This window comes from Tenrec ecaudatus, chromosome 3 (genome assembly GCF_050624435.1).
Source record: "Tenrec ecaudatus isolate mTenEca1 chromosome 3, mTenEca1.hap1, whole genome shotgun sequence".
NCBI classification, from domain to species: domain Eukaryota; kingdom Metazoa; phylum Chordata; class Mammalia; order Afrosoricida; family Tenrecidae; genus Tenrec; species Tenrec ecaudatus.
This window is the reverse complement of record NC_134532.1, coordinates 70,055,239-70,068,593: the sequence shown is the minus strand read 5'-3', so window position 1 is coordinate 70,068,593 and position 13,355 is coordinate 70,055,239. Positions and strand designations below refer to the sequence as shown.

The 13,355-nt window shown below is 42.1% G+C and overlaps 1 protein-coding gene across 3 annotated transcripts in view; it reads left to right on the top strand.

Annotated features, from left to right (window-relative positions):
* The window catches only part of MMAA (metabolism of cobalamin associated A), a 37,092-nt gene that overhangs the window by 4,882 nt on the left and 18,855 nt on the right, over nucleotides 1–13,355 (top strand). For 2 of the 3 annotated variants that reach the window (XM_075543730.1, XM_075543729.1), the window contains exon 2: nucleotides 13,038–13,150. The gene's annotated coding sequence lies outside the window, so the exon portion shown is untranslated. Of the gene's footprint in view, nucleotides 1–11,573; nucleotides 11,895–13,037; nucleotides 13,151–13,355 lie in introns of those variants that run through there. The other variant, XM_075543731.1, reaches the window with a different exon arrangement.

Sequence of the window (13,355 nt, the reverse complement as noted above, 5' to 3'; positions counted from 1 at the left end):
CAGACAGCTGAGTCTTCTGTAGGACAATTCAGGCAGTCCGGCCACAGGCAGCAAACAGCAGGGCAGGTCACCAACAGTCAGCCAGATGCCACGGTTTGACAGTCCCCAGCTCAAGTGATGTACACACCAGCAGTGTGGTGAAGCAGGTCTCGAAGGAACTTAAACTATGGCAACAAGGTCCATGGGTTGTGTGTCCCACAGGTAATGTAGCTCGAAAGTTGAGACAAAGAACTAGCTAAAGCAGCCACATACTGGTCCAATCATCAGAGAGCAAGAGACAGAAATATGAGGCTTTTATCTCTTTGCCCTTCAATTAAACTGCAACCATATTAATCCCACATGTGTCTATTGGCCAAGTTGGCACAATAAACCTACCTATCACAAACAGTAAGCACTTCCAGAATTGCATCTGATTGTTGAAACATTTGGAGCCTTGGTGGCATAGTGGTTACACGTTGGACTGCTAACCACAGGTCAGCAGTTCATATCCACCAGTTTCTAGAGAGAAAGATGTGACTTTCTACCCCCTTAAAAATTTATTGTCTTGGAAACCCACAAGGGCAGTCCTATCCTGTCTTTTAGGGTTGCTATGAGTCAGAATCTGCTCTATGTCAGCGAGTGATAGTTGAAACATCTTGGTGTTCTGTCAATTCCTGGAGTCTTTTTTTAAACCAAAATCTCTGGTAGCACAGGGGTTAAAGCACTTGGTTACTGTGATAGTTACATAATCTGGTGTCATTTTGGGACTTGAGTGGATTAAGAGTGAAGGGTTGGAGTCTAGTCTGTCAATCAGATCCTCTGTGTGGGCATGGCCTTCTCCTGAGAATTCTGGGAATTCCTGGATTTCCTACTTGGAGGCAGGAGACAGTCTCTCTCTCTCTCTCTCTCTCCCTTCCTTCCTGCCCCTTCTTTCTTTCCATTCCCCACCCCCACCCCCCACCCTCTCTCTCTTCACTCCTTGGAGACTCTCTACTGACAAGGCTGACTCCCTGCGAGACATCCCTGAGGAGAAGCCACATGGACCTACCCTGATGCAGCCCTAGGTGCTGGAGAAGCCACTTGGAGACCTCTGCCAGCGCTGAGATGCTTACAACGCCACCGGATCCAGAAGACTTCCAACCCACTGGCCTGTGATCTTCCTGCATTCAGCGTCTTTGCATGTGTTTTGTGAGTCAGAAGAGAACTTTATAGATTGTTATTGGACATATGGACTAATATTGGGTTTATAGACTTGATCTGAACTGGGCTGGGGTGTTTCCTCAATATTCAACTGCTCTTGTATGTAAACCTCTTTCTTATACACATATGAGTCTCTCTATGAATTTGTTTCTCTAGTCTACTCGGACTAACACTGCTGCTTACTAAAAGGTGGACAGTTTCGACCCACTGACGATTTGAACCCAGGAGCACTCTGAAGGAAAATATATGGCTAAAAGAAATTTTTAGCTTTGGAAAGTGTATGCTACTATTGTCCTCTGTTCTGTAGGATGCTGTGAATCAGCATCAGCTGATGGCAATGAGTTTGGTTCATTATTGACGATGCCTTCAGTGTAGCTCGGACCTCTTTCAGTACCATTCATTCTTGATCATCTGCTAGCTCCTGAAATGTCGGAATGTTAACAAGTTATTTTTACTACAGTGACTGCGTAGTTCTATATTCTTGTGCTACTTCTTGTTGTTGTTCAATTTCTACCCATAAACTTGTTTGATTTTTTAACTCAGCACTCTAAGAGTGCCAGCTTGGTTAAATCTGTGTGAGTTCTTTATTCTTTTGCTAACTCCAGATATTTGCACATATTATTATAGTGCTTTGTCTTCTTGAGTCACTCTTGGAATTCCTTTGATCAGCTCTTTTAGTTCACCATTTCTTTCTTTCAGTTTAGTTACTCTCTGTTCAAGAGGAAGGACGCTTCCCAGGCTCTCTCTAGGCCATCTTTTTTGAAGACCTTTTGCTTTCTTCTCGTTGATGTCATTGGTGTTGTGATAGTCTGGGTAGACTAGGGAAACAAATTCATAGAGACACTCATATGTGATTAAGAGAGAGCTTTATATACAAGAGCAATTGAATATTGAGAAAACAGCCCAGCCCAGTTCAGATTAAGTCCATAAGTCTGATATTAGCCCATATGTCCGATACCACTCTATAAATTGATCTTCAGACTCATGAAACACATGCAATGACGCCGGATTCAGGAAGATCACAGACCAGTGGATGGGAAGTCTTGTAAGCATCTCAGGGCTGGCAGAGGTCTCCATGTGACTCCTTCTGCTCCATGGCTCTAGTGTAGCTCCATGTGTCTTGTCCACAGGAATGTCTCACAGTGAGTTAGTATGTGTGCCCCCTCTAGGGAGCTATTTATCTCCTTAGCGCCTCCAAATGGCGTAATCAGACTGCGACCTGATTGACAGGCTAAACTCCACCCCTTCACTCTTAAGTGTCAAATTGATATCAGCTTATGCAACTACCACAGATGTTATCCCGTAGTGCATTGAATCTATTCCTGAGATGGTCTCTAAATTCAGGTAGGATATACTCAGAGTCATACTTCGATTTTCATGGACTTGTTTTAATTTTCTTCAGCTTCATCTTGAACTTATATGTGAGCAACTGCTGGCCTTTTCCATAGTCAGCTCCTGGCCTTGTTCTTACTGATGATCCTGAACTTCGCCTTAGTCTCTTTCCACAATCGTCAGTTTGATTACTGTGTATTCCATCTGGCAAGAGCCATGTATATAGTTACCATATATGTTTTCGAAAAAAGGTATTTGCAACAAGTAAGCCATTGGTGTTGCAAAATTCTACCATGTGATCTCCATCAGCTCTGTCACCAACACCATTTTTTTCAACTAGGGTTCCTTCTGTGTTTCTAACATGTGCATTTCATTCACTAGTAATCAGTGCATCTTGATTGCATGTTTCATCAGTTTTGGATTGCAGCAAATGTGTTAAGAGAGACAAAGCAGTCATTGAAATGTTTCATAACCATCAGAAATGTCAACCCTCTGAGAGCTCTAAAAACGTCAAAAGGAAACCCGTATGTGGGCTTGTTAAAACAGATAGCTGCTGCCCCCCCCCCAGCCTTCCCCCTCTCTCTGCCCCCTCCATAGCCTCAGCTAGAGGGCTCGGGTAGAGCCTGAGACTTTGCCTTCTGATCAGTTCTTAGGATGACCACACGTTAAGACCCTCTGCCCTAGGGTGTGGGAATGACTGGAGAAATTGGAGGTGGAGATCACATCCCCCTTTCAAGATGAATCTTGCTCTGAAGCCTACGAGGAAGGGGGTGAGAGGGAGGGAGGGAGAAAGATAGGAAAGAAGAGAAGTGCCCGTTCAGTTCATTAGGACCTGCTCTCACAGCCACGGTCTTACCTCATACTCGCTACGACCTGATTCTTGACATTTGCATTTTGTAGATGAAGAAAGTATGAGAGACAGCCGAGGTCGAGGGTGGTTGTAGAGCAGTGGTTCTCAACCTTCCTAACGCCGCGACCCTTTCATACACTCCTCATCTTGTGGGGACCCCCAACCATCAAATTATTTTCATTGCTACTTCATAACTGTAATTTTGCTACTGTTAAGAATCGGATGACCCCTGTGAAAGGGTCATTTGACCTCAAAAAGGGTCATGCCCCACATGTTAAGAACCACTGCCTTAGTGGGAAGGAATCGAAACTCCTAATGGTGATGGAACTTGGAAATACGATGACTTCCCAAGCAGAAAAAAATCTAAAACTAGAAATTGGACAATATGGGCCTTGTTGGAAAAGTGATAAATGTGAGTGGGCAGAAAACATTGGAGAGTCCCTGCCTGACTTCAGCATGTGTCTGTATTACCTGTGTATAAGTGTATAACAATGACTTATTTAAAACCTTGTTTACAAAGTCATTCTACTGTACAAAAGAATTCCCTGAGATGATTAATTTAAAGGTGAAAGCAAAGCCCTCTGTGGGGCTGATGGGATTTGGCAAACAGATGAATGACACCTGCTAGCTTTTCTCCACATCCTAGTGATTAGCTCTGAGAAGCGGAAACCCGACACGGTATACATTGCAGTGCCTTGACGAGCTAGGCTGGTCCACAGACACTGACCTAATGGATTGATTTTGGAAATCCTTTATGCTCATTCTTGTCAGAGTAGTTATTGAAATTGAGAATTCATTGGATCAATGTCAAGACAAATACCCCAATGTGCTGCCAAGCACATTTTAAATGAAGGAAAACGTCCATTTATTGGAATCAGATATAGGAAGAGAGAAAAGTCAGCCCTTAGAAGAAATATATCTGTGCTGTAGAATCTAGGAAAAATGTATGTTTTCAAAACATGGAGTGACTAATCCGTATAATGGAATCATTGACCCTTCCAAAGTGTGGCATGCATGCATTCATTTATTCTGTGAGCCACAATATACTGTGGAGGCAAAGATAACTCATGGACGTGGGGCAGATTGACATCTTTAAAAATTTTTTTTACATTTTATTATGGGCTCATTCAACTCTTATCACAATCCATACATATACATACATCGATTGTGTAAAGCACATCCGTACATTCTTTGCCCTAATCATTTTCAAAGCATTCGCTCTCCACTTAAGCCCTATGCATCAGGTCCTCTTTTTATTTCCCCTCCCTCCCCATGCTCCCCTCCCTCATGAGCCCTTGATAATTTATAGATTGTTATTTTGTCATATCTTGCCCTATCCGGAGTCTCCCTTCCCCGCCTTCTCTGCCATCCATCTCCCAGGAAGGAGGTCACATGTGGATTCTTGTAATCAGTTCCCCCTTTCCAACCCACTCACCCTCTTTTCTCCCAGTATCGCCCCTCACACCCCTGGTCCTGAAGGTATCATCCACCCTGGATTCCCTGTGCCTCCAGCTCCCATATGCACCAGTGTACAATCTCTACCCTATCCAGTCCTGCAAGGTAGAATACGGATCATGGTAGTTGTGCGGAGGAAGCATCCAGGAGCAGATTGACATCTTAAGATCACAGAGCAGCATGATCAGCAGGAGAATAGATGTGCAGTGCATGGTGTAGCAAGAGAAGGGAGTGATAACTAAGGGGCCAGGAGGAGACCCTTGGTTCTTGAAGACTGAGGAGGAATTTATGGGCTGATTCTCAAGAGGACAATGGTCAAGGTGCCTAAAAGAGCATTACTTATACTGGGACATTTGTGTCAATCAGAATAGCAAGAGCAAAGGGGCAGAAGTGGAGCAGAGGAACGGATTAACTTGAAGGAGTAAGTAAGCACTCCCAAAGACTATGAAATATTTATATAATAGCTGTCTTCTTAGCTGGGCTATAAATTTCTCTGTGCCAAGAGTCATGTCTGAATGGTCTAAATGATATGCTAATTAGTTAGAAGAAGTGTATCATAGATTTTCAATGTATTTAAGATTGTCCTATATGATCACTGAAACAGAATCAGCTCAATGGCAGTGAGTTAAAAGTGGGTTGGTGGGGTGGGGTGGGGAGGAAGAAAGAGTGGAGCACATTCTGGCTCACCAAACCTTGAGGTCTATATCCCTGCTCAGAGCAGCCAATGCACAGAGAGGACCATAGGGCCGGTCTCACTACGAGACACCATGGCCCTCACTGGCCCATAGACATATGGGGGACAACACTGGAGACACAGTGCAGGAATGCGCCTGATCTGACCCCACCACACAGAGGCAAAACATTAAGGGCATGCAACAGAACAGCAAGGGGAGCTGAGCAAGGAAGTCCTGAAGGAGTACCAAAAATAGACTTTGCGTCCAAGACATGGTACCCTATCCTATTTGACCGGAAAACACTCCTAAAGGTCAACAAACAGACCTTGAACTGTTTACAGGCTTTTCTTTTTTTGACATTGGTTTTTTGTGTTGTGTTGTTTTGTTGCTTTGTTTTGCTCTGTCTTGTATTTTGTGCATATTATTTCTGCAGGTCTAGCTAGATAAGATAGGCGGGATAAACAATCTGGAGGAGAAAACAATGGGACCGATGGTTCCGGGCCAACATTGGAGAGGGGAAGACAGGGGAAAGGAAGTGGGTGTTAACAAACCTAGGGACAAGGGAAAAACAAGTGATCCAAAATCAGTGGCAAGGAGGTTGTCGGAGGCCCAGTAGGGCTTGATCAAGGGCAGTGTTACCCAGAGGAATTACTAAAACCCAAATGAAGACTGAACATCATAGTAGGACAAGAGGAAAGTAAAAGGAAATAGAGGAAAGAACTAGGAGGCAAATGGCATTTATAGAGGTCTAAATACAGGCATGTACATATGTAAACATATGATAGGGAAATAGATCTCTGTGCATATATTTATAGGTTTAGTATTAAGGTAGCAGAAGGACATTGGGCCTCAAGTATTCCCTCAATGCAAGAATTTTTTTTTCTATTAAACTGGAATTTCATGATGCTCACCTTCCTAACACAATCACTGAAGTCAAAGCAGGTGCATGGGCAAATGTGGTGAAGAAAGCTGGTGGTGCCCGGCTATCAAAAGATATAGTGTCTGGGGTCTTAAAGGCTTGAGGATAAACAAGCAGCCATCTAGCTGAGAGGCAACAAAGCCCACGTGGAAGAAGCACATCAGCCTGTGTGATCATGAGGTGTCCATAGGATCAGATATCAGGCATCAAAGAACAAAAAATCATATTGTGAATACGGGGTAGTATGGAGTGGAGATTCAAAGCCCATCTGGGCAACTGGACATCCCCTTTTAGAAGGTTTGCGGGGAGGAGAAAAGCCAGTCGGTGCAGTGTAGCAATGATGAAACATAAAACTTTACTTCTTAAATGTTTCCTCTCCCCTCCCCCCCGCTCCCCATTATCATGATGCCAATTCTTCCTTACAAATCTGGCTAGACCAGAGGATGTACACTGGTACAGATAGGAACTGGAAACATAGGGAATCCAGAATAGATGATCTCTTCAGGACCAGTGGTGAGAGTGGCAATACTGGGAGGGTAGAGGGAAGGTGGGGTAGAAAGGGGGATCCGATTATAGGGATCTACATATAACTTCCTCCCTGGGAGACAGACAGCAGAAAAGTGGGTGAAGGGAAACATGGGACAGTGTAAGACATGACAGAATAGTAATAATTTATAGATTATCAAGGGTTCATGAAGAAGGGGGGTGTGGGGAGGGAGGGGAAAATGAGCTGATATCAAGGACTCAAGTAGAAAGAATGTTTTGAGAATGATGAGGGCAACAGATGTACAAATGTGCTTGATATAAGGGCTATATATATGGATTGTGATTAGAGTGGTATGAGCCCCCAATAAAATGATTTAAAAAGGAATACAACAAAGTTAAAAATAATTATTTTTAAAAAGTGGGTTGGTAGAGCTAATTAGTGGGTTTAAGTTTGTGGTGAACTTATAGTTATCAGGTGTGAATTATTGCCCATGAGTATAAAACACATTTTTAATTTGAAGTGTTCTGTCCTTTCACCTAATACTGATAAGGTTTGCGAGGCAATGGTAATGACTTTTTCATGTTAGCCTATGCAGGAAAAAAAAATCCAAGAAGCTAAACATCCTGCCATGATTATGCCATTTTACAATTTAAAGTGTTCTTGGAGTTTCCCTTCATTCTGATTTGACACCTGTAAAAATGGCTTGCTGGCAGCATCTGACCTCTAACTTCTCAAGGGGAGAGGACAAAAAACAAGATCGGCAGCAGCAACCTTCCAAGACTGATTCTTCTGAGGCAGAGGCCAGATTAATTTCCAAACTTTTAACCAATTCTGATACCAACTTGGCCCTCCCATGGCACACCTTACACCTCTACTAGGTTTAGTAATTGGTTGAAATGACCACACAGAACTCACAGACCATACTCATGACTGTGGGGATGATTAGGGAAGTGACAGTTTACAATTCAGGTTCTGGACGCTCAGCACACAGTTCTTCGATCAAGATGGCCTCTTTTCGGCCATGCCTGCAGGTGTACTTCTCTCTGACCCTTAGCCTCTGGGTCTGACCTCTGCCCTTCTCTAGCAAGTGTTAGAAAGCTCTTTTGGCATTCAGCCTGCTGCAAGCCGACTTCTCTGTCTTGTGACAGTCTTTGGTTCTGCAGCCTCTGCTGCCGCCACTGTTTCTCGCCATTGCTTCTGGTTATCGCTCACCAAATCCAGTGTCCATGCTCTCTGTGTGCTGGATCAAGGAGGTTTAGTGCAGGGATCTGAAGTCCAAGGGTCATGCACCATGCCTGGCTCTTCTTTCTTGATGATAATGAGATCCCCCTTTCCACCAATGTGATATCTCATTCTAAACTAACAAGATGGCAAAACTGACCAGTCCCCACATTAGGATACCATACACCTTATTTGCATGATCCCACCCTCACAAAGTTACCAATGCGTCTTATTTCTTTTATTGACCAGCCATTCAAATCCCCCTAGTGGGCCATAAGCACCTCCATTTGCATAGGCTGACCTGGTCATTTGCTGGGAGTTGAAAAGGCTGTGGTTAGAAGGTGCACCACAACACCGCTCCTCATTTTGTATATATACAACAATCTAGAATTGGTACTGTGAATTTGGAGTTGTGAATCTGAAATTTTTTTAAGTATTTATAAGTGATGAATTATGAGCCCTTAATGAAGCAACCAAATGTTGCAAGCCGCACCTGAAATGGAACATCACTGTAGGATTGTTGTGAGGATGGTTAGCTGAGGAAATGCATGCACAGTATAGCTCCTCCCAGTAGTAGGCATTATAAAGCACTACGCTGCCATTCTTACAGTGCAGAGGGTTTGAGGGCACCCAGAAGTTTAGCCCCAAGGCAGAGCTGTAAACGTCAAAACCTAGAATTATATACATCTCGATCGCTTTGGGGTTTGGGCAAAAGACTGGATTAAAAGTAGTATTAATTTCCTAGCTCTTTTCATTTAAAAGTCTTTTAAGATTTGTATTGACATCAAAGGGCAGAGAGTTTCACAATCCTAAATTGTGATAAAGCCTGCAATGTGAACCGTAAGCTTGTCAGGCGGTTGGCATGGACTCCCTAAGAAAGACTGCAATTAAGTTTGTTCATGAATTTGCTGTTTTATATGTGAGGGTAAATCATGATCCTTGTCATTAGATCATTTTCAGTCATATCATTTATTTAGTGGGTATAATTCGCATATTCTAAATGGATAGATTGCATCTAATGAAGCTCATGTGACAGGGTTTTTGGTTCTTTACAAAATTATCTTCCTGTTTTTCGATTTGGAAGGCAGATTGGGTGCACAAAGTACTTTGATTCAAAACAAAAAACTTAGAAGGCAGAATGTTTTAGTGGAGATTCCTAAGCACACAAATTCAATCAAATGTTTTATTAAAATAGATAGACATAGACACATATTCAGAGGGGAGAAATTGATTGATTTTGAGGGGTTGGCTCATACACTTGTGGGGGCTGGCAAGTCCAAAATCCATTGGTCACATAACAGACTGGAAACTCTAGCAGTCTTATGTCTGAAATTGATAGATCAGGTGGTGAGCTGGAAATTTCACAGAATACCTATTTATAGCCTTCACTTCTCCTTTGGAAGCCTCAGTTTTGCTCTTAAGACCTTCAATTGATTGGAGGAAGGCAAGCCACACTGTGAACTGTCATCCACTTTACGTAAATGCAAGTAATTTTGATGTAAATAATATATAAATATACTCATATAGCAGCATCTAGATTAGTGTTTGGCCAACTAATCTAGCTAAGTTGTCATAAAATTAGCCATCACAATCCACCTCCTGTCTTAGCACCAGATAAAGAAAATAACAGATTCACGCTTCTATGGTACTATGCTAACAGTGAGCCTTTGTCCAACTGAAAATGCACTGCTTCCCCAGAAAAGGATAGAGTCCTTTGGTCAAGTTCAACTTCTCTTTACGATTCTGTAACTTAAATATTGTGATGTAAAGTTAATATGTTATATAATAATTAAGGAGAAAGATAAGAAGAAAACAAACATTTAAGATTATGTAAATATGCAAAGAGGCTTCAAAAGTTTGTGGTACATTTTAATTATCTTTTAATTCCATTTTTTTCCACAAGCTCTTTGAAGCCCTCTCTTCTTTATGTGTGTGTGCGCGTGTGTATGTGTGTGTATAGCTTTTTTCTTTTAATATATAAATTTTCTCTTTTTTGGAACATATCTTGTTTGGTGGCAAAAAGGTAGTCATGGTAACCTCGTTAATTAAAGAGCATATTTTAAATAGCCTAATTATCTTTTGGACGACATATGGCAGCATCTCCCTTAGGGGTGCATAGGACTAGACTCCGTAATAGGGATGTTCGATATCTTTGCCAGTGTTCCTTCCCCCTCTTTCGGTCCTCTTAACATCACCACTATCACTCTACATGGAAAATATTTTTTGCTTTCTTTGGGAGGTGACAAGAGCTGCTTATATGTTTCTCTTTTAACTAAGGGACTTCTATTTTATTCTGAAATATTTTTTATGAAGAAATTCTGTAGTCAAAATACCCAGGGTGAGTTTTGCCCTGCTACAGGTTATGACTCTGGTAGACTACCTCTCTTTCACTTGTTTTCCTCCTACAGAAGAAGTAATTACTGCCCTACTTTCTTTCATAGAATTGTTTGGAGTATATCGTGTATGAGAGTGCCTTATAAACTTCAGAGTACCACTCAAGTGAGGAATGAAATAAGTTCAGATCAGCGGCTTTGCTTGAGCAATTACAATGGGTCAGGCCCCTTATCAAACTTCGGGTAGTTGAACATGGACAGGCATATCTTGAATCTCTCTTCTTGTTTTCCTTTTCCTCGTACCTTGCCTAAATCCAAGACCGCCTCTCTTGTTTGACTTTTTGCTGGCGATTCCTAAACTGGAACTTGTGTTACGAGGGTCATAGTGCTTGTGACTTCTTGCGTTCTCTTCTGGAAAACAAAGCTGAGTATGCCCCTCCTCTCCATCAGAGTCTCCTGTCAGTTCCTTACTGCCAACAAGATAAACTTTAATTTCTTGGCTCCATTACTTGGCCTCAGTTTATGCATCCTGGTCCAGCCTCATCTCCGGTCTCTAGTGCCACATACCCCAGCCTTACAGAATTTCTCGATCTGTTCTGATATGACTGGCAAGAGAACGAGTCCCATCTCTGACTTTTAAATCTTCAGCATAGAAAGCCTACTTCGTTCCTCTACAGCTTATTTAGCTGTCAAGACCCAGTCCAGAAATGGACTCTTCCAAGACTTGTCCCTTCCACTCTCTAAGGAGACTAAGCTCCCATAAGCCTGTCTCTTCCGAGAACACTTTCTGTTCTTCTCCTGAACACGATGATGATTCTGTGAATTCTTGAAGTGTCAGGATTGTATTCAGCAGGATAAAATAATGAGGCATTCCACCAAGGAAGATGCCGTGGGTTAATGAGTAGACAGAAAGACATGTCCACATTCTAATCCCCAGGGACTGTGAATATAATCTTATTTGGAAAAGGGGCCTTTGCAGATGAAATTACATTGTGGATTTCAAGATGACTTCACCCTGAACTGCCCCAGTGAGCTCCAAATCCACACGGAGGACAAACAGAGAGAGGAGGAGAAGGCCATGTGAAGACAGGGCCGAGGCTGCAATGATACAGCCTGAAGTCAGATGGGACCTGGACGGGACCAGGAATGGATCTTCCTACAGCCATCAAACTAACTCCTTAATTCTTGAAATTCTGGTCTCCACAGCTGAGAGAGAATCAATGTCTCTTGTTTTAAGCCACCACGTTTGTGTGATGCATCATAGCATAGCAGCCCTGGGAGACTGGCACAGAACGATGGCTGGAGCTTGAAGTATTATTGTCACCACCATCACTGTTAGTCTTTTCAGCCAGCAGGAGACCTGGGGAGTGGTATGTGCTCAGGCAACATCCAGTGAAGTGCGGCAGGTGGTCATGAGGCCCATAGGAGAGGCATGTTCTTAAAGGTGGGCATCCTGGGATTATTTTCCTTTTGTTTTCAGTGTGTGTGTGTGTGTTTGTGTGTGTGTGTGTGTTGGAGTTAGGAGGTGTGGATTTTTAAGATTTTTTTTTTTAAAGAAAACAACTAAAACCTTTTAAATTACATTATCTTTTTAGGATAAGACTAATTTTGCATGAATCGAATTATGCAGTCCAAATCAGTTTTTTAAAAGTTTTAAAAAAGTTATCTTGATGAGCTTTAATAACAAAAAAATTAAGGTGTTTTTACGTTTACCCTATTAGTGTAATTATTAGCTAAAATTGTTCTAATGCTGATTGATCTTGAAGTACTATTTAGAGAGGTACCTGAAAAAATAATTGATTTTATTATAGCTATGAAACACTTGAAAACCAAAATGTACAAATAATAATAAATTCAAATTGAATATGCTGTGTGGATATTTGTGAATTTTCATTAACCATTAGAAGCTAGGTTTGTAGCCTACTTATGAACTAATGTTTTGTAAATTGGTAATGAGAGAATTTTACCGAGCTAAGAATGTGTTGTTTTAGGCACTGCTGAAAGCATTTCGCATGAATTAATTCATCTACTTCCCACAGTCACCCTACTAGAATAGTCTTATCTGCCTTTTACTCAAGTGGAAACAGGCAGCAAGTGTGTAAGCAACGTGCACAAGGCCGTCAGGTCTCAGTGACAGAGACAGATTGTGGCCACTGTCCATAACCTCTGCCCTGTGCCGTGGGCACATCGAGTCAGCTAGCATGGAGACTGTCAGGAACATCTTAGAAAGGGATCCTCATCTGATTCTGCAATGCTTCAAACTTGAGTGTGCTTACCTACTGACGTTCTAAATGTGGGACTGGGAATGTGCAATTCTAATAAGTATTGAAGTGGTCCTTGCTGTTCTTTGAAAGACCCCATTATTCTAGTGTCTATTCAACCTCCGCCTCTCGCTTCACATGGAGGCTTTTTCTGGTTATCATTTGCTGGCTTCTTCTAGGCCATGCTTTGGGTGTTCCTGAATGAATAGGTTAATACATACATGTGTCTAAACTTGTACCTCAGGTGTCCACACATGTCTTTTGCAGAGGAGGAATAAAGCCAACACCAGAGAAAAAACCTTTTTCATCCTTTGTATGAATTTCAGGACTGCACACCACAAGGTCAGCTGTTCAAACCTACCTGGTACTTCCTAGGAGAAAGATGAGGCGTTCCAGCCTTGGAAACTGAAGCAGTTCTACTCTGTCCCTCGGGGCCACGGTGAGTTGGAAACGACTGTGACAGAGGGTTTGAATTGGGACTTGGGAAGCTGTTAAAGATGAATATAAGGTCTTTTCACATAATTAAATAGATAAGGCATAATATTTCTATCCTAATGGAGTTGGGGGTTTTTTGTTTGTTTTGGGGTGTTTTTGTTAAGAAAAACATTTTCATTTAAATTGCCCTTGATAATTTTTCTAGTTCC